Below are 19,830 nucleotides of genomic sequence, written 5' to 3'. Positions count from 1 at the left end.
CTAGAATAGATGTTCCTCTTTATTCGCCCCTTTAAGAATTTCCTTCCCTCCATGGAAAACCGATTTGAATTGGAGGAATGACATTTAGGATTTCTCACCTCGGAGTTCAGAAGACTGTTTTCACATAAAACAATTAGCAGCGAAGAAATGCAGTTTCTTAAGCCCCCGAGACCTCGTTGGAAGTTGACCCATCTTTGTAGAGGAATAGAAGCACCTAGGAAAACCCAGAAACCACAGAAACTCCTTTCCAGAAACAGCCAATGACAGACGGTTGCAGTCCTTCTTCTTGGGGCTTTCCCAGATGGATGCTTCTTGAGGGAACGTATTCTCTGGCTGTGGTAGAATTATCTAGCCCTTTAATATTGATATTTATCTTAGAATCCTTACTATGACTTATTTTTCACATACACTTTGGTACAAACTGACTTTATTGGATTTTGCATGAGTCAGAGTTGGAGATGTGCTATTTATTCCTGTCTGTAGATTTCTACTGAATTTACCAGCACTGAAAAAGAGACTTTTTTTTTTTACTTGTGGTTCTCTCCACGTTGCATATTTATGCGACTGAACTATGAGTCTCATTTAGAAATGACTAAGTCGCCGGAGTGTTTTATGTAATTGTTCGCATAAAATTCTCAATTTCAATAAAATGCCTATTATTTCGTCCTTGTAATATATGGCAGCACTTATGGCAAATAGAAAAAAAATTGTCTCTCGTATCTGGAAAAGATATTCCTGACAAAGATGTGTAGGAATGTAGCTAAGGATCAATGTGTGATCAATAGTTCACTGCACACCAAGTGGGAAATACTATAGTGACTACTGATGGAATCTCACGTTGTCTGCGGATGTGTCTCGAAGTTGAGGATTGCATGTAGAAATCAGCATTTGGATTCAAGCAATCAATTAAGAGGGAGTCTAGTTGATACACGTGAACACACAGCACCTTGTCTTTCATCGGATCAGACCTTTAGGATGTCCTGCATTGACTGCTATGGACATCGTGGTAAACCTGAAGTGTGCTCGGCTCTTCCTCCTGCTCATTGCCTTTGGCGCTTTATCTGCTAAGGTTAACCTGGGGTCTCTCAGCATCTCCAGCTGAGTTAAGTTGTGTTGTCTTTCTAGATCCCTGTTTTCCCCTCTTAGGGTGATATACTGGGGTCAGGTGTTGGCATCATGGTGCACGCGCATCTACAGGGCACTGGGCTGAGGTCAGAAGTGAGGGAGTCTCTTGCCATCAATAAGGTATTCTGTAGAAGGCATCTCCCACATCCTGTAACCGCTGTCCGTGAAGTAATGACAGTTAACAACACAAAACGACTCAGAAAACAACATTTTTTTAGTTTCTCAATCTTTGCAAAAAGTCTATAAGATAGGCACTATTATTAGTTTCATTTTATGGACAAGAATTCTGAAGGCAAGAGAAGCTGGGAAACTCACTTATGTTCAAAGGTTCTTCTAGAACTCAGCTTCAGAGGCTATGTTCATTGCAACCACAACCTTAGCTCTGTTTTTTATTTGGGGGATACATCTCTACCTTAGTGAACATATTCACAACCGGATAATTATCCAAGATCAAGGGAAGGGCCCTTGGCCTAGGCTATAAAACTGAAGCATCTAGGGGAGAATCTTAAATAGAGGCTCCGGCAGGCTGGAAATATCTTGAGGTCATTCCTATGGTACCCTGAGACCCTGTCTAGTTGTTTGGGCTCAACACTGCTTGGTCAGTAGCCTTCTCTTCTATTTTATAAGCAGCCATATTTCTAAGAACTTTCTTTGGGTCATGAAAGCAATAGTTTATTCTGCCTTGTTGTCCATGAACTCTAATAAATGGTTCCAACAGGTGAAATAACATTACCCAGTAGTGAGGTCTCCATCAAAGGCCACACAAAGAGCGGTGACTATTTGGCTGTTAGAACAACGCCATTTAAAAGGGTTCTAGTAGGTTCAAGTTTACCGTCTCACCATATTTGGATCTATTATTTTTAAGTTTTTTTTTTTTTTTTTTAGGTTGGCTGTTAAATTTTTTTTTTGGCTCTCAGGAGGGAGATGGAAGAATATGATAAAGTCCCTTAGCAGCAAAGGCTTTATTTTTGTAATCTCTGTTTGGATTCAGGTATCTCAAATCGTTCCTGCTTTAGAGAAGAAAAAAAAGACACAAATTCTGAAGTGTTCAGTTCACTGACGACAGAACTGATCCTATCAATTACCCTTCCTTCTGACCTTATCCAACCTTGCTCCCTTTATCTTGACTGCACACGTATTTCAATGAGTGTCAAACTGCAAGTGTGAAATGTTAAGTTAAAAGTTATCTTTGTTTGCTTGGAAGCCAAGGAAGAATGGTAGGAGTTACCCTCTCTGTCAAGTCTAGGAATGCTTAGCTCTGATTTAGTTCAATAAAGAATGCCGAATTCTTTTTGCGTGAGAAAGCAACAAACTGAGAGGTGACTTCCTGAGCCCTCATCCGAAGAGTATTTACCAATGGCCTTAAATCCATCTCTGGATTATCACTAAAGCCTTATTGAATAATATTAATTAATCCCTCATATATGCATCAACCATCCACTAAAGACAGCGAACACCTGCCGTACACCAGCTGCCATCTTCATCGGGGCGTTATTGTAACTAACAGAGAACTCACTGTTCTTTAGGGAATTAGAGATGGGCGGGGTTTCCAGGAAATCCGTTGTCCGGACGGACTCAGCCGGAGGAGATGAGGGCCACTTGGGATGTAGCTCCGTCCGTGGAATGCTTACTCATACCTGGGTCAGGACCACAGCACTGTGTAAGCTCCATCGGCAGGGAACCCCGGTACTCAGGAGGCAGGAGAATTAGGGTTCAAGGTCATTCTCAGCTACGCGGGGAGTTCAGGGGCAGCCTGGGATAGGAACTCAAGGGGAGCAGCGAGGGAAGAAGGAAGGAAGAAATGGAGGTTAAGGATGAGGAGGTGGGAATCCATGAGACAGCAATGATCAGTCTGTGACCAACCGCAGTCCATGAGAGCAGCGCTGGGATTGCATGGGGCTAGTCTCACACATGTCTTATATGTTGTGGAATGCGAGGGGAGAATGGGAGGAGGAAGAATTTGGGACGCTAGGACAGCTGGACTAAATCTCAGAGGTGTTTTATAATGGCTAAGCTTACCTAATGCTCCAGCCGATTAGCTACCGGCTCTCAGCAACCCTGGGCTTGTGTGGTTTTGAAGCGAACGTGGTGGATCCAGGAGCTGGAAGCTGCCAGCTAACTGCACATTCATTTTCCTGATGGACAATCTAAACTTCATGCTGCCAGGGTTGTCCCAGTAAGGGGGGCAGTGATGACCAAGCTACGGTAGTAATGGACGCCATGGGGCCTTTCGGTGCTAGAATGCGGAAGGTGATCTGCATTCCCCGCTCCCGGGCGAAGTCTCAGCTCCAGGGCCCAAATAACACGGGAGGAGAAAATCAGCTCCACAGAATTGTCCTTTGACCACCGCACGCTTGCCGTGGCATGTCCACGCACACACACGCACGTCATGCACTTTCTCAATAGTAAATAAGTAAAATAGAAATCAATTATTCCCCAGTCTTTGGGGGGCAGATAGACGACATCTCAGATGCACTGTTGGTTGGTATAGAGCGTGTGCGATCGCCATTTATTGTGGATTATTGGTTCACCTTCAAAACAAACTGATCCTAAAATTACAGATGCTGGAGCCACAGGGTTGAGTTCAGGTCTTAATGTCTGTCATGTTTGCCGTCGGATCTCAGGCAGGATATGGAGTGGCTTGTGCTTCCACGTCGGCCCTTTCCTGAAGCAGGCATCAGGCTAGCTCTGTCCTCTACAGCGGTGAGGAGGGGTTGTCATGCACACGTGTGTGTGTGTGTGTGTGTCCTGTTACTCTATTTCATGCCTGCCAGCAGACTCTGCAGAAGCCTACCGTGCTAGGCGCTCCCGGGCCTTCAGGAGCATGGTGTTCCACATAGTCCATGATGCATTGTTGATGGAGGAAGGTCATTGGCTAATAAAGGAACTGCCTTGGCCCATTTTATTGATTAGAACAAAGGTAGGTGGAGTAAACGGAACAGAACGCTGGGAAGAAGAGGAAGTGAGCTCAGACTCTACAGCTCTCCTCTTGGGAGCAGATGCCTCAGAGAGATGCCATGCCCCAGCTCCCGGGAAGATGCACGCGATGAAGCAAGCCGCCAGGTCAGACATGCTGAATCTTTCCCGGTAAGACCGGTGCTCACAGTTTATTAGAGATGGGTTGATGGGGATATCAGAATTAGCCAGTAAGGGCTAGAGCTAAAGGGCCAAGCAGTGTTTAAATGAACACAGTTTGTGTGTAATTATTTCGGGGCATAAGCTAGCAGGCAGCTGGGGTGCTGGGGACGCAGCCCCGCCGCTCCATATTACCACACATTGTTCTCCTCCTAAATCTTCTGTAGGAAGGGAGAGAACTCAGAGCCACCTGCTGTCTTGGTTGCTTCTTCTAGGTCATTTTTCCTGCCCGGGCCCTTGTGGATTCCCTTTTCATGGGAGGAATTCAATATTTTATTAGGATCTAATTCAGGAGATTGGCCATTTTTGGTGTGTTTTGGTGTCTTAATTGATTTTCAATTTCGCTTATTTCTTCCTATTAAGAGGGTTTTTTTCTCTTCTATTAAATCACTGGCGGGTTTTTCCATCTCATTGTATGTCTAAGAAGGTCAGAACGTTTTCCCCAATCACCAGTTGACTTGATGCGTTCACTTGAGTTTTTTTGTGAAAAGCAGCAGGCCTAGCACTGCTTGGATTCAGGGTTTACTGTTTAAGAAATGCTAGGCTTTCTTCAGTAATTAAGACAGTCCAGACTATGGCCAACAACAGCTCACAGATTTGTGTACATTGCTGAAATGATAAAATCAGCTGCTCCAAGAGATTCCAGGTAGCCCCAAAGCCACCACCTCGGAATACTTGCTGTGGGTGAGCATTGCCATTCGGAGTTCTGTGCTCTTTCTGGGGACTTTGGGACTCCCTGCCACACGAAGATGACGGGAGAGGGGGAGTGTTAAAATTACGAATTCTGGAGAAAGATAAACCAGGCTGGAGTCTCCGTTCTCTGAATGGCCCGGGTCTTCCTTACTGGCGAGTGTACTGAGGACGATCCTCATGCCTCCTTAGAGGGTGGCTAGTGGTAGTTAAATTAGCTCATCTTCTGCACAGTTCCTGGGGCATAGAACATAGTATACACCTAGGTTGTTATTAGCCTTGCCGGTCAATCCCTATATCTGTTCTATAGATATTACATCCCTCTCCCCCATCTCTCTCTCTCTCTCTCTCTCTCTCTCTCTCTCTCTCTCTCTTTCTCTCTCTCTCTCTCTCTCTGACCTCTGCCCAATAAATATGCTTTTTCATTTTTGAAGATAAGGAATTCGAGTGGCTGCCCTCATATTTGGCTTCTGAGGAAAACAGCGCACCCTCTGGACGGCGAATCAATGAGTTGGATCTTTGAAGAGCCTCTCAGGTTTTCGCAAAAGTAAAGCGGAGAATGTGTTAAGTGTAAAAGCCCATTTCTTAACCGGCTTGGATGGGGCAATTCCATTTTCTCCTCCCGGAAGATCAATTATCCAGATGTCAGATTTCTGCCACTTGCTCTTCTTCTCGACCCCTCTCCTCCGACTTTTTCATTTCTTTTTCCTTTACTGCGGGGTTTGAAAGAGTGTGTCAAACTGTGTTCTATGTACCAGGCTTAACCCTCTACAAGGTCAATCAAGCTGGATCTTGCTTTGGGGGATATGTGAAATGCCATGACGATATTATTAGTTATTTAATATACTTAGTGGCCTCTTCCATTATATTATCCCCCTTTCAGAAATGCGTCTTATCTGCCCCCCCCTTTTTAAGTTACGAAAGCGGTCTTCTAAAATATTTGTCTTTTGGCACAAGACTTTGTAAAAAGATATTCGTCCAGCTTTTATCTTGCTATCTTGATTTCCTTGCCAGACTTTTTTCCAAAGGACTTTGCATGGTTTATTTTGTGTATTTCTCTTTGATGGAAGGCGGGTCTGTTTTGATCTTGAATAAAATTAATAAGGTGCATTCTCTTCGGGTCCATTTACTGTTTAACTTGCAATTTCTTCTCCTTTTTTGTTTTATGACAACGGTAGATGTTGTAGATTAATGTTGATACGTTCATTGCTTGGCAGACAGAAAGGGATGGAGGGAAAATTGTGACCCTGTGACTTGAGCTGTTCCAGAATGTTCAGCGCATCCTGGGAGGTTTGGCTGCTTTACCCAGGCTGGGCCCGGAGCCCTCTCCCAGAGAGATGGAAGTTTGCCATTGACTGCGCATGCCCAGGACATCCTGAGATGAGCGGCTGAGAAAGGCCTTAGGCAGTTCGCTCTTTGTAGTAGGTTTCTGGCCAAGCCTCGATACGCTTGCCTTATTTTTATAAAGATATAAGGGAGGTGTTTTGACCTTGCTTTCTTCCCTCGCCTTCTTGAGAAGTACCTCCTTTAATTTTTAAAAAAGTGTTGAGTAATAAAACCTAGAGGGAAGACAGACAGGAGGAAGGAAATAGTGCAACGTCTTTGTTCTATCTGTGTCTGCCGGTTTCTGCTCCACCTACTGAGACAGTAACCACTGTTTCCAGTGTGCTGTGCTTGCTTCTGTTATTCAGTTACTGTGCAGAACTGTACACACATCCTCTTATGTTGTTCCATATTTCCCTGTTATCCCTTAAGCGGAAGGACGCGTCAAAGAGCTCACTTTGAATTTTTGTTTTCACTCCTTGATATCTACAAGATATTTTCACATTTGGAGAACTCTTTGGTTGTTCTTTAATGCAGCTGCACGGATACCACCTCCGACCAGTCTACTTAAGGAAAATATCAGCCATGTTCTAGTCAGGGATTCTCCCAGAGAGCGCTGCAATGGGGAACCTTCTTCATTATTTTGTACGTAGGTAAATAGTCCCATGGGATAAATTCCTACAAGTACAAGAATGATATCAACTCATATTTGATTTTGTGGTAGTGTGAGATATTGGCAAATGCCATCCAAAAGCTGTCACTACCTTACTTTAACATCAATAAAGTTTGAAGATTTTTCCCATTTAACAACTTGTTAGAGTAGCATCTTGTGAGGGCTTAAGTTTCCCCTGTGGTCATTGGATCATACAGTGTCATGCTGATCTTTGTTCTCTTGCCATAAATGAGATTATTGCTGCTTTATAAGACTAGGAACTATTCACATTTCAATTCCATGAAGTCCACTTTGGTCCCTTGCTCGTTTCTTTGAATTAGTTGTCTTGAATTATTTAAATGAATTTAAAGACACCGTCTAGAATAGTATGCTTTTCTATGTCAAGTGGGATGTAACTACATTTTCGAGTATATTTGCCTTCTTTGTTTTATTTTATTTGGCTATGCAGAGATCTTTCTGATTATATTTTTTTCAATATAATAAAAAATAACCAGCCTCTGCTTTTAGAACCAGGTAATATTTTGAAAAAACTTGAAACCGTTTATCAAGAAATCCTCTCATTTCTTGTGATCTAACCATTTTGTTTATAAACACTGACTGATTTAAAATTTGTCTCAATATAACATAAAAATTATGAATAAAATTATAACGTTCAGTTGGCAACCCCTAGAAGCAAGAATATGGTGCATGGTCCTTTGATTGAGTCATTCAATTGAATTCAGGCTAGAGGATAGCCCAGGAAAAGAAAAAAAATAGAAGCATACCAATTTTAAATATGGCAAAATTTGTTATTTTTGATAATATGATTAAATATCTAGAAAACCTAAGAGGATGAACCAAAATCAATGAATGACCACAGAAAGGAAAGCTTTGAATGCTATTGAAAGACTCTAATAAAAGTAAAAGCATTAAAAGACTTGCTTTTACTAGGAACAGTCAATATGCTATCCTTGTCTCTAAGATAATGTTTAAACTGGCATCCCAATTTTAGAAATCAATATTATTTTTGGAATATCAATATTGATACAGAGGAATGCACGGGATAATAAAAAAAATCATAACTAGCAAAATTCTAAAATTCAGTATTAAAAGGAACTAAGATGACAGGTCCCACACTTATTTTTTATTGCTTTTATTGAGCTATACATTTTCTCCGCTCCCCTCCCTTCCTCCCCTCCCCTTGTGCTTCTCCCGTGACCCCCACACTCCCAATTTTCTCGGGAGATCTTTAATGCAGAATGGGACCAGAATATGAATAGATCAAAGGGATAGATGGGAAATTTGCAAATAGACTTGAAGCAATGGAATCTTGTGCACAATAAGGGCACAGTCTCTACCTAGTTCGGGAAAGGGCGATTTGGGAACAATGTGCTGATTTCAAGCTATCACCGTATAGACACAATGAAATTACTAGAACACATCCCATTGGCCCAGAATCTTAGAACCACTGGTCAGGGTAAAAGTACACAAGGCACTCTGACTGAATCCACATTTTCTGCAGAATATAGCTTGTCCTATGGCAATGGAGAAAGGGACTAAACTCCATCTGAACTGACCAGGTCAGAATTCATATCCCCATGCCCCCTTTCCATTTCACAGTGGATGGGAGCTATGGGAAGGGAGGAGAATTAACTCTTTGTGGAAAGTAAGCAAGATATGAACCCCTAGAAGCCACCCAATCATCTCCTGTGAGTATCAAGGGGACAGGTTGTCACAGAATGGCTGGCAAACACTACTTCACCGAGAGAACTCTAGGACCATAGGAAGGTTGCCTTACAGCCTTACAAATTGTCTGGCTTTACTCTAACAGCTCCGGGAAGAAGTGATGCTGGCCATTCTGAGTCCACCCGCATGGAGGATGTGGATGCAGGCTGAGCGAGCGCTAATTGCTTTCATTAGCACTCGGCAATGCTTAGGGAAAGAGCTTGACTTGCAGCCACTGCTCCACGTTTTCCATCTGCAGGTGTTTCTCTTCCGTGCTTGTTGTTTTTACTGCCTCCCTCCCTCATTCCGCTTTCGCCCATTTGCTAGGTTAAATAAAATCTCTTCAGAGCTTCCTGCAATTTGGGGGCAACAGAGCTGTGTTGTGTAGATGAACTAATTTGGGGGGTGTCCTAAAGTCGTTTGATTCAGGGTGCAGTATAAATGCAAAGCAGGGTGCCTCGGAAAGCAAAATGCTAATTATTGCAGGCAATGCAGATGTTCCTGCTAAAGGTCCCAGCTGTGCATCTCCTCTCACTATCGCGGGTTTGCTCCTGGAAAGGAATTGGGGACGTTGAGTGGTCTGAACTGAAGCAAACAAATAGCTCAGAGAATAAAAGCTACTGAGAAAATAGAGCTGTAATTATCATAAAAGCGTACAATTTTGAGGCTGGAGAGATGACTCAATGGGGAGAGTGCTTATAGGAAAAGCATTGGAATTTGAGTCGGATTCCCAACACCTACCTAAGAGTCAGGTTGAGGGGATATGGCCTTAATTGTAGTGCTGGGAGAACAGGCAGATCCCAGGACCTCACTGGCGTATCTAGCTGTGTTGCTGAGTTTCAGGTTCACTTAGAGTCTGTCGCATACAAACATAAGGTAACCAGTGATGGAGGAAGATGCTTAGTCTGTGGTCACCACCTGAGCATGCAGGGGTAACCACACAGGCCCACGAATATGCACACACCGCTCATAGGCACACAACAAACAGCAAAGGAGATCAAAGGGGGAGTCAATTGAGAATACCACTTTATTGAGGACCAGCCGAATCAGCAACAAAAGATGCGGCAGACACAGCGAGGTCTCCCCACTTCCCACAGGCCCAATGAATCACGCTCATGTTTATTTTCTTTACACAAGGATTTCAGGTGTAGTAAGAGTTTGGAATGACACAGTAGATTTAGAGATAATTCAGTCTGAATCATGAAGGCTTGTCAAGACTTTTTTTTTAATGTCAATTCAAGATTTTAAAGCGAAGTAGTATTTAATGCATACAGATTTATTACTCAATGTGAGAGCCGGGGAAATGCATTCATGGAGAAAGACAATTGTACTCAACTATCCATGAGGTCAAGCTGGACGTTTATTTAAATAATTTGTATCATATGTGCTCTAGTTACTATTCTATCACTGTGCAGCGATAGACACCATGACCAAGGTAACTCTTAGAAAAGAAAGCATTTAGTTGAGGACTCGCTTACAGTTTTAGATGGTTAGTCCATAGTCATGGCGGGAAGCATGGTGGCGCACACAGGTGGGAGTTTGCTGGAAAAGTAGCCAAAAAGCTTTATATCCTGATCCACAGACAGCAGGGAGAGAGAGAGAGAGAGAGAGAGAGAGAGAGAGAGAGAGAGAGAGAGAGAGAGAGAGAGAGAGAGAGAGAGAGACTGGGTCTAGTGTTGGCTTTTCAAACCTTAAAGTCCATTCCAGTGACACACCTCCTCCAACAAGGGCATACCTTCTTCAATAAGGCCACACCTCCAAACCCTTTCCAAACAGTTCTGCTGAGGACTAAGAACATAAAAATCTATGGGGAAGCCGGGCAGTGGTGGCGCACGTCTTTAATCCCAGCACTCGGGAGGCAGAGGCAGGCGGATCTCTGGGAGTTCGAGGCCAGCCTGGTCTACAAGAGCGAGTTCTGGGACAGGCACCAAAAGCTACAGAGAAACCCTGTCTCAAAAAAACAAAAATCGATGGAGAAGGTGTTCTCATTTAAACCATCACAATATACCTCAGAACGATCTAAGTAGAGGGTCTTGCTGATTTGAACTAATGGAGTAGGAGACTTACGTAGGATATACATACTTCCCGCAAAGCACATGAACTCGGTAGTTCCACTAAGGTGTAATATTCTCTCTGCAGTAGCACTGAAAGGAAGGGGAGGGCTAATAGGATGAATAGTAATCAGTATGAAGACATGTCAGTTCTTCAGATGAAACCATTTTGGATTTCATTCTGATTGAGATGTAATGTGTGAGATTTAATAAAGATTTAATAAAGAGATCATCGAGCAACACGATGCATTGTTTTCTATGGTGGTCTTCAACAAAAGAAGAAGATTTTAAAGAAAATAAGTCCATTCTGAAACTGAGAATATGCGAGATGAAAATGAATCTTCAATAGCATACATATTTGGGTCTAGATTTTCTTACTTTTTTGAAAGACTTCTCTGTTTATGTCACAGAGACTTTAAAGTCCAATGTGAATGCAAGCATAAACAATAGCAAATATTCCAGAAGATTCTAAAATCCATCTTATAGGCAAATGTACTATCATTTCAATGAAATGAATTTGATGTCAGAATATAGGTTGAAATTTCTCCGATGAGTCCCTACTTTTGTAACTCTGTTTTGTATGGCTTAATTAGATCCACGGCATTTAAGGTTTAACTAATTATTCCTTCTACAAACAAAATTAGGACATTCATGGAAAGATTCTATTAGCAACTTAGAAATTTCAGACACTAAGCTTAGTCTCGAGAAAGGTCTTCGTATAAAATAAAGGAGGTCACATCATGTTTATACTTAAACACCTTCACAGGCTGCCAGTTCTCTCGAAGAGATTCCAACTCCTGGATACGGTCCATCGGACCCTGAAAGGTCTCGTTTTCACTTGGCCTTTTTAGCCCCATTTTAAAAAGCAGACGCCAACCCCCAGCATCTTACTTCACTTCTTCAACATACGGGACAACGCGCATAGTTCGGGACAAAACATTTGTTTTATGTTACAGAGGTCCAAACCCTGGCTTTGTCGTGTGAGAACACTGAGAACGACTTAAGCTCAGCTTTTCCATGTGGGGGAACAATGGAATCGTTTTCAGAATTCACTGTATCCTCGACTGTAAAACCTTACAGAACATTGCTTGGGAATATCAGATAGCATCATTCGTGGGGCACACCAGTGGATCGCCATTGGCCCCACACTCTGGAAAGATAGTGAGACCCTCATGTTTCTGTCTCAAATCAAGACAATTCAGAACTACACAGTGAATTTTAAAAATAGGTCTAAGAAAGATGTGACCCTCCCAGTGATTGCTACGTTGATTTCTTTTTAAAAATAACACTTACGCAACAACAACAAGGAAATCTGCTCCTCCTGCTTTGTTGAATCTCCCCTTATGTACTATGAGTTTTTTTTTTTAATCCAGTAAATGGTTCTCTTCTTTCTTTTCCTCCCTCTCTCTTCTCCTTCCATTCCTCCCTTCCTCCTTGCTTCCCTCCCTGCTTTCCTTCCTTTCTTTATTTTCTCAAACATTCTTGCAATTATCACCATTGCTTTTTTGGCAAACTCTGCTCTTCACTTGGGTCTGGAGTTTCTGGAGTATTAGCACCTTACCTGAGCATGGTTTGCTACACTGTGTCCCCATCTCTCACCCCCATCCACAGCCTATTTCCTCTTTATCCATAGCCTGCCAGTTGCATGAAGGAAGAGACAGCTGCCGCCTTGTCCACGGCTTCTATTGTACCTTCTATACTTGGCCTAGTCTTCCCTCGATAAATTTCTGACTGACCCAGAGTAGGGACTTCATATTCTTATCTCAGGCACCATCTTCACAAAGGTAGCAACAGTAAAATTATACATCTTTAACATACCATGGATTTAAGGATGCCCCCGGAAAGGGAAGTAGATAAGAACTCCTGAGTTAATTTAATTGGAAGGGGATAGGAGGGAAGGGTGAATAAGAAGGGGGAGGAGAACATGAGGGATTGAGATGGTTGAGTTGGGTGAGGGACAGAGGGAGACCAAGGAAAGAGATATCTTGATAGATGGAGCTATTATGGGGTTAGGGAGAAACCTGGCACTAGGGAAACTCCCAGGCATCCACAAGGATGACCCCAGTTAAGACTCCTAGCGATAGTGGAGAGGGTGCCTGAACTGGCCTTCCCCTGTAATCAGATGGATGACCATTGCAATTTTCATTATAGAACCTTCATCTAGTAACAGATGGAAGCAGATACAGGGATCCACAGCTAAGTACTGGGCAGAACTCCCAGAGTCCAGAGAGAGGGAGGAGGGATTGATTATATGAGCAAAAGGGTCAAGATCATGATGGGGAAACCCACAGAGACAGCTGACCCGAGCTAGTGGGAGCTCGCTGACTCTGGACTGACAGCTGAGGAACTGCATAGGACCAGACTAGGGCCTCTCAATGGGAGTGACAGTTCTGTGGTTTGGGCAGCCTGTGGGGCCCCCGGCAGTGGGACCAGAATTTATCCCCAGTGCATGGACTGATTTTTTTTGAAGCCCATTTCCTATGGAGGGATACCTTGATCAGCCTAGATACAGGGGGAAGGATTTGGTACTGCCTCAACTTGATATGGCAGACTTTGTTGACTCCCCATGGGAGATCTTACCCTTTCTGAGCCGGGAGAGGGGATGGAGAGTGAGGTTAGGGGAAAGTAGGTTGAGGCTGGAGCTAGAGGAGGTGAGGGAGGAGAAACCGTGGCTGGCATCCAATATGAAAAAAAAAATAAGCCGGGCGGTGGTGGCGCACACCTTTAATCCCAGCACTCGGGAGGCAGAGGCAGGCGGATCTCTGTGAGTTCGAGGCCAGCCTGGTCTACAAGAGCTAGTTCCAGGACAGGCACCAAAGCTACAGAGAAACCCTGTCTCGAAAAACCAAAAAAAAAAAAAATAATAATAAAATAAAATAAATAAACTTTTAAATAAAAAATGAAAAAACAAACAAACAAACAACAGACCGTGGATCCATTTCTGCTTCTTCTTTTGACATTGTGATTAGTCTCTAAGTCTGTGACTCAAAACCAGAAGGATTCCTAGTGTGGTTTTGCTGTTCTCAAACTCAAAGACTAGAAATGAGGTGCAAAGTTAACCAATATTTCAAACCTTTCCACAGTGGGATGGAGTTCTCCCAGTGCTAGGGTCTGGATCAACCTTACGATGCCTACGGGTAGGGATCTCCACTTGGGGGGTATCTGGTGAAGAAGGAAGTTTTGATGGCAACCCTCCCCCCCAAACAAATCCTGGTCTTAGAGAAGTCACTCCATCCCTGTAAAGAGCAGGTTCCTATACTGCAGACTCAGAGGCCCCTGGGAGATGTCTGCTTTCATTCCACAGGCCTCAAGATTTCATCTCGCCATGTTAAATTATTTAGCAGATATTTATAAGTTCTTCCTGGGAGGCTGATATTGGCATCTGCAGAGGCATGGTGTGATACACAGAGGAAGAGAAGGGCCGCCCCCACAGAAGTGTGATCCAGATGTCCCTTGTTGCTCCCGAGAACGTTGCTCCTGTCTTCCTGGAAATGCCGGTCTTGTCCCAGGAGAGTTGCACGGGCAGGGGCTTGTGCTTCAGCTACTGATCTTTTGGGGCTTTCCCTGTGCTGGACTTTCCAGTTTTATTACTGTGTCACGTGACGGCTCAGGCTTTGACCCCAGCACAGGACACCATTATTTCTGTATGATTCTTTCCCTCATTCTCCCCAGACAGCATCCTTGGAATCAGCATTGTATAGCCGCATTTTACTGAGTAAAATGGGGACCAGCAAGGTAGGTTCCATGGCTTTCCAAAGTCAGATAGTCTCAGAAATGGAACCCTGGGCTCTTGAACATCCTCCTCGACATCTCTCCTATGGTAGATCCAGAAAGCTTGCCTTGATTTTTGCCCCCTCTGCTCCATCTCTCTGTGCTTCCTTTTAGCCATTTCATAATTAAAAGTAATATGTCCCATTATATATAGTGAACAATCACGTTTCCCCAGTCCCTGCTGCTAAACTCTGCTTGGATTGCACGGCACGCCTGTTATTCACTAATGGACTCTGCTAAATAATCGGCCACCTGCTCCATCTAGCCCCTTCCTGTTTCACGTTCCCTTCTCTCTCATGGGATTTGGATCGCTAACCACCATCACCATACCCTCATCCAAAGCCCAACATAGAGACAGCCACACGCCATTTAAATAATACTTTATCCACATCCCTTACAGAAATCTGAGACCACCCCTTGCCTCTTATTGAAGGTCTGCAATCCTAGCTACTCAGGAAACTGAGGCGGTCTGAGGATCACACGTTCTTAGGTGAGCCTAGAAAACTTAGCAAGACAAGGTCTCAAAAGAAAAGGGGTAAAAACAGCTGAGGACATTGCTCGGGGACAGAATTTCTGCCTAGCATTCAACAGACCCCAGTTTTGCCGTCAAGAATTTGGAGGTAGGGAAAGGAGGAAGGAGAAGGTTGTATTGATTGAGTTCTTTAGTTCAGCACTTGAAGAGCAGAGGCCAAGGCTTGTTCACCATTATATTTTTATCACCTCCACAGAGTACACACACTTCACAAATATTTATCATGCAAATGAGCTCGCAGCTTCCAGGAGAGCTCACCGAAGCTGAATGTGTCGATCTTCTCTTTAAATAGCCCAGCGCATCTAATGCTCTCGCTAGCCAGAGTATGCTGTGCGCGCTAGCTGTAACCTGAAAGCGGGCACAGCTCGCCCGGCCCGGCTGCCATTCTGCTGGCTGCTCTCTCTTCGGCATCTAAGCCAGAACAGCGAGAATCTGGCAAAGCGCTACAACTTTGTAGACTGTGGCGCTGTTCTCTTCGCTCGACTTGGCTGCTAATGTCACCAAGATGGAGTGAACTTTTGACTCTGGGCACTGCGCAAGGCCTCAAGCTGTTCCCCAGCGGAGCCAAGAGCTTGGAAGGCATTGAGGACCTTAGCGGCTGTTATTCGAGCTCTCAGGCAGCCTTACCTGTATTTGCATCTTTGAAAAGTCTGTAGCGCACAGAACAGCTAAAGATCATTGCTGGTTTTGAATAGGCCACCCAGATGCCCGGGAGTCCTGGTATGGAAACGTTGTCTGACAACTGCTCCCGCTCCTTCCTTTAAATAAGCCCCAGAAGTTTGGCCGCCCCCAGTTGTCTCCCGTGTGTGACAACACTGTGCCCTTGAAATGAAGGCCCCATCTCTGTACATGCCCTGTTTCTGTTCTAAGGTAGAATAATTTCATCTAAATGTTTAACTTAATGAAATTACCAGCCTGGAACAAAAAGCTTTGTCTTTGAATAGGCTGTGTCTTTTCTTCCCCAGTATCTTTTTGGTGAGAAAACTGATGGAGATGTGACCTGAAAAGATGGAACGTCTGCCTCTGCATGCTGTGTATTTTCTCGGGAGAAGGTTGTGCCCTTTTTCTGGTCCTACTGATAGATCCGATGGCCCCTGGCATGCGTCGAAATGCTTTGGGCTTTAGATCAACAATGCCACAGTTCTCTTTGCTCTCCTCTCCCGTCGCCTGCATTTTATTTGGGAGCGAGAACATAAGAGGTGGTGGCGCTGTGGGAGCAGATTTCTTTGTTGTGTTCTCTTCTCATTTTGAAAACTGCAAGAATTGCTACTCAATAAAAAAAAAAAAAACTAACAGTGGAGTTTCATTTTAGCGTAGGTATCGTAGCGCCAGCCGTGTGCTCTGCAGCGTGCTCCAGAGGGGCTTTTTGGAGCCGCCATAATTTCTTCCCGACCCCAGATGTTGATCAGTTTATGTCCTGATGCTCTCGGATGAATAGCCCTTATGATTCCCACCTTAGGGTGATGCATTCTGGCTTGCCATGATCGGAAAAGAAAACCTACAATGTGACAGTGTTTTGAAATGTTTCTCCCAGCGAGCAGGGCAGAGCAGCCCTCGCTCGGCTCAGTAACCTCTTGCTTACTGAGAGAGCGGGCACCCTGCCTATGGCATCCGGAGGCGAGCAACATTTCGCACCTATTTTAAAGTTTACTGTCTGTGTATGATTTTGTCCTCTCTCCTTTCTTTAAAATTTATTTTATTCAATCACTTAACGATCCTATCATCCTCGTATTTTTATTCATATATTCTTTTATTCAACACACACATAACATTAAGCATCTTTTATGCGCAAGATATTGTGTGTGATAATTGCTCCTGCGGTCCTAAGAAAAAGTTTTGATTTGTTTTTGACATCCGTGGTTTACAAGCTGATAGGGTAGATAATAACTGAATGCAGCCGTGTACAATACAGGATGATTAAAAAGACTTTCCTGTCTCAAACTTTAAAGAACCAATTTCCAAATTATTTCTCCCTCGGCTCTCTGATTAAAGGCACGCTCACACCGCTTGCATGGCTGGGATGAGAATTTGCATCATTTCGCTTCTTCCTCCCATGGCCGCAGCCACCCTGTCATCCATGTGCAAATCGTATTTCGTTAGCGCTAAAATCGCAGGATCCTTCGGCTTTGGAGCATGCGCAAACACATTCTCTTCCAAGGCTTACTCCCTCCGTCTTCAGCATCGGTCCCTGTGGGACCATTCTCTGCGGACCAGTTGGAAAGCGGGCGCATTGTAATTAGAACATTCTCTGGGAAGGGTTGAGGCCAGACTTGATTTCCGGTCAGGTATGGGCAGCAAGAGATACACAAAATATCTTAAAAGGTATCGGTAACTATCGTAAACAGTACGTTCAAGGGGAAATAATCCCTTTCTCTAAGAGTTGTGGTTAATTTCCTCTAATGACGGGACAGAGCAATCTGGAGCAGATTGCCTCGGCCGTTTAATCCACCAAAGGGGAAAATAAAGTTATATCTCTCAAATAAACTTTATTCTCAATTATGATCTCTGTGGTCTCCTCCTGCTCTAAAATTTGATGATGCTAATTATGGCTTTTTTTTTTCCCTTTCGCTGTGATTGCGTTTCAGTCTCTGTGAAATTCAAGTTGAAGGGGAGATCCCGAAGTTATGAGTTACGTTGACAAAGAGAGAGGGTGAAGCCGAAGGTTATTTGTTCTGCTGTCTACTGGAATCTGTCACTTTACACCGCCACATATGTGACTCCATGGTGACAGCTACAGAATGCCAGGCCATTACCAACAGATTAATCCCACGGGGGTTGGTACACACACTAGGCTACCTGAAGTTACCATCGTTACGAGAAGTTTTCCTTTTAAAGTATTTTGATGTGTGATACCCTCTTCATAAGACCTCTGTATGGAGGTGATGCGGCTATTAGCGGGACTACCACCGGAAGCTCCAGAAATATATGGCTTTTTATCCTCGTCGTAACATCTGAGTGTTCAGGATGGCCGTAGTTCTTCACAAGAGGGTTTCCCATCTCTCTGGGAAAGTCAGCTCCACTCTCAAACAAGAAGCATGCGCTCTCCAAACTCTTCCGGATGTAAGTGATTTCTATCGGATCTCGTTGAACAGCTGGGAGTTTAGAAGCGTTTGTCGAAGGAATTCAAGGGTCAGATTCTCTTCACAGCCTGAGTAGAGATGTCGGAGGTGGAAACACCAGGGCAATGTCACTCTGCAGCTGACGTGAGGGGTGACAGAGACGCCATGTGAGGGCACCAGGGAAGGAGAGCTGGAGAGTTCGGTGCCTCCTTTCTCCTGAAGAAACCGAATGTGTTTACTCGTCAGGAAAGGCTCGTGATGGCACGTGAATCCGCAGGGTGGTACATCTACAAGTTATCTTAACACACGCAAGCTGTGTCTCCTGGCTGTTGTGGTTATCGTCAACTTGACACAAATAAGCCTCATTTGGGGAAAGGGCTCGGCAGTTGAGAAAACGCTTCCCTAAGGCTAGCCCTCAGGCAAGCCTGTGGACCGTTTTCTTGACTAATGAATGATGTGGGAGTCCCAGCCCACTGTGAGCGGTGCCTACCCCCCAGTCCCGGGATGTACAAAACAGGAATCGGAGGCATCCATGGTGGGTGGGCGAGTCAACAAACAGTGCTCCTTCGCAATCTCTGCTTCAGTTCCTGCCTCCAGGTTCCTGCCTTGAGTTCCTTCCCTGATTTCCCTCAGTGATGGTGTGTGAGGCAAGAGTTGTAAGTGGAAGCAACCCTTTCCTCCCCAAGTTGCTTTTGTTCGTGGTGTTTCATCACAACGTCAGAACCCTAATTAGGACACTACGTTGTCTTACTTTTGAGATAAGAAATGCTGGAAAAACGTGAGGAATGTTAACTAAAGTTGACCTTGTAATAGTAATCTTTTCTTTAAAACATGTTTTATTTTTATTTATTTATTAGTGTGTATGTTTGTGCATGTATGCACGCCATGACATGCATGCAGAAGACAGAGGATAACTTGTGGGAATGGATTCTCCCACTCTACCGTGTGAATCTCAGAGATCTACTCAGGGCCACAGGCTTGGTGCCTGTTACCCTGAGTCCCCTCTCACAGGCTCACAATGATAGCTTCTCTTCAGATCGAAGAGTGCCTCTTGAAGAATAGAAAAGTCGAGTCATCATGAGGAATCTAAAAAGAAGAAATTTATAACTGAGACATTAGTTCATCCTAAGCTAAGAGAAGAGAGGGGTGAAAGGTAAAAGATTAAGGTAAGTGTGAGAGAAAAGAAACCACGCCTTTGCCACGTCACCGGTGGCGGTTGGTGCAAATCAATCCCGGTTTCCATGGAAACATGATGGTATGTTAGAGCAGGGTATGCTGAATCAACATTCATGATTTCCAAAGCTAATCTTAAACAATGTAAATAGCAATGTCGGATTAGGAGGATCTTTCAATCCTCTAGAAAAGTCCTAAGGGCAGAGGTGAGGCAGGCAGACTTTATCTGGAAGCGGCAATATGGAGGCACAGTAACTGGTTGTCTGTAAATTCAACCCAGACTGAAGAGAGTCGGGGATGAACTAAAGTAGCCAGTTGTGAGTATATACAATGTATTTTTCTGTTTAGTATTTGTGTTCTGTGCACAAAAACTGTTGAATTCATAATTTACTTTCTTAGTTAGAAAAATATGATAGTAACGATTAGAACAGAGATACACTGATTAGTGGTTTAGGACCAGGACCTTAAAAACAAGTCTATTTTTTCCTTTAAACAGAAGACAGTAATAGTTTTGGTTCTCCCCCAGCTCTGGCCATAAATTCCGGAAGTGTTTAAGGCGAGGCCGTAGTTTTCCAGTCTGGTTTTATCTATTAT

The sequence above is a fragment of the Microtus pennsylvanicus genome, chromosome 22, assembly GCF_037038515.1.
Source record: "Microtus pennsylvanicus isolate mMicPen1 chromosome 22, mMicPen1.hap1, whole genome shotgun sequence".
NCBI classification, from domain to species: Eukaryota; Metazoa; Chordata; class Mammalia; order Rodentia; family Cricetidae; genus Microtus; species Microtus pennsylvanicus.
This window is presented reverse-complemented; position numbering follows the sequence as displayed.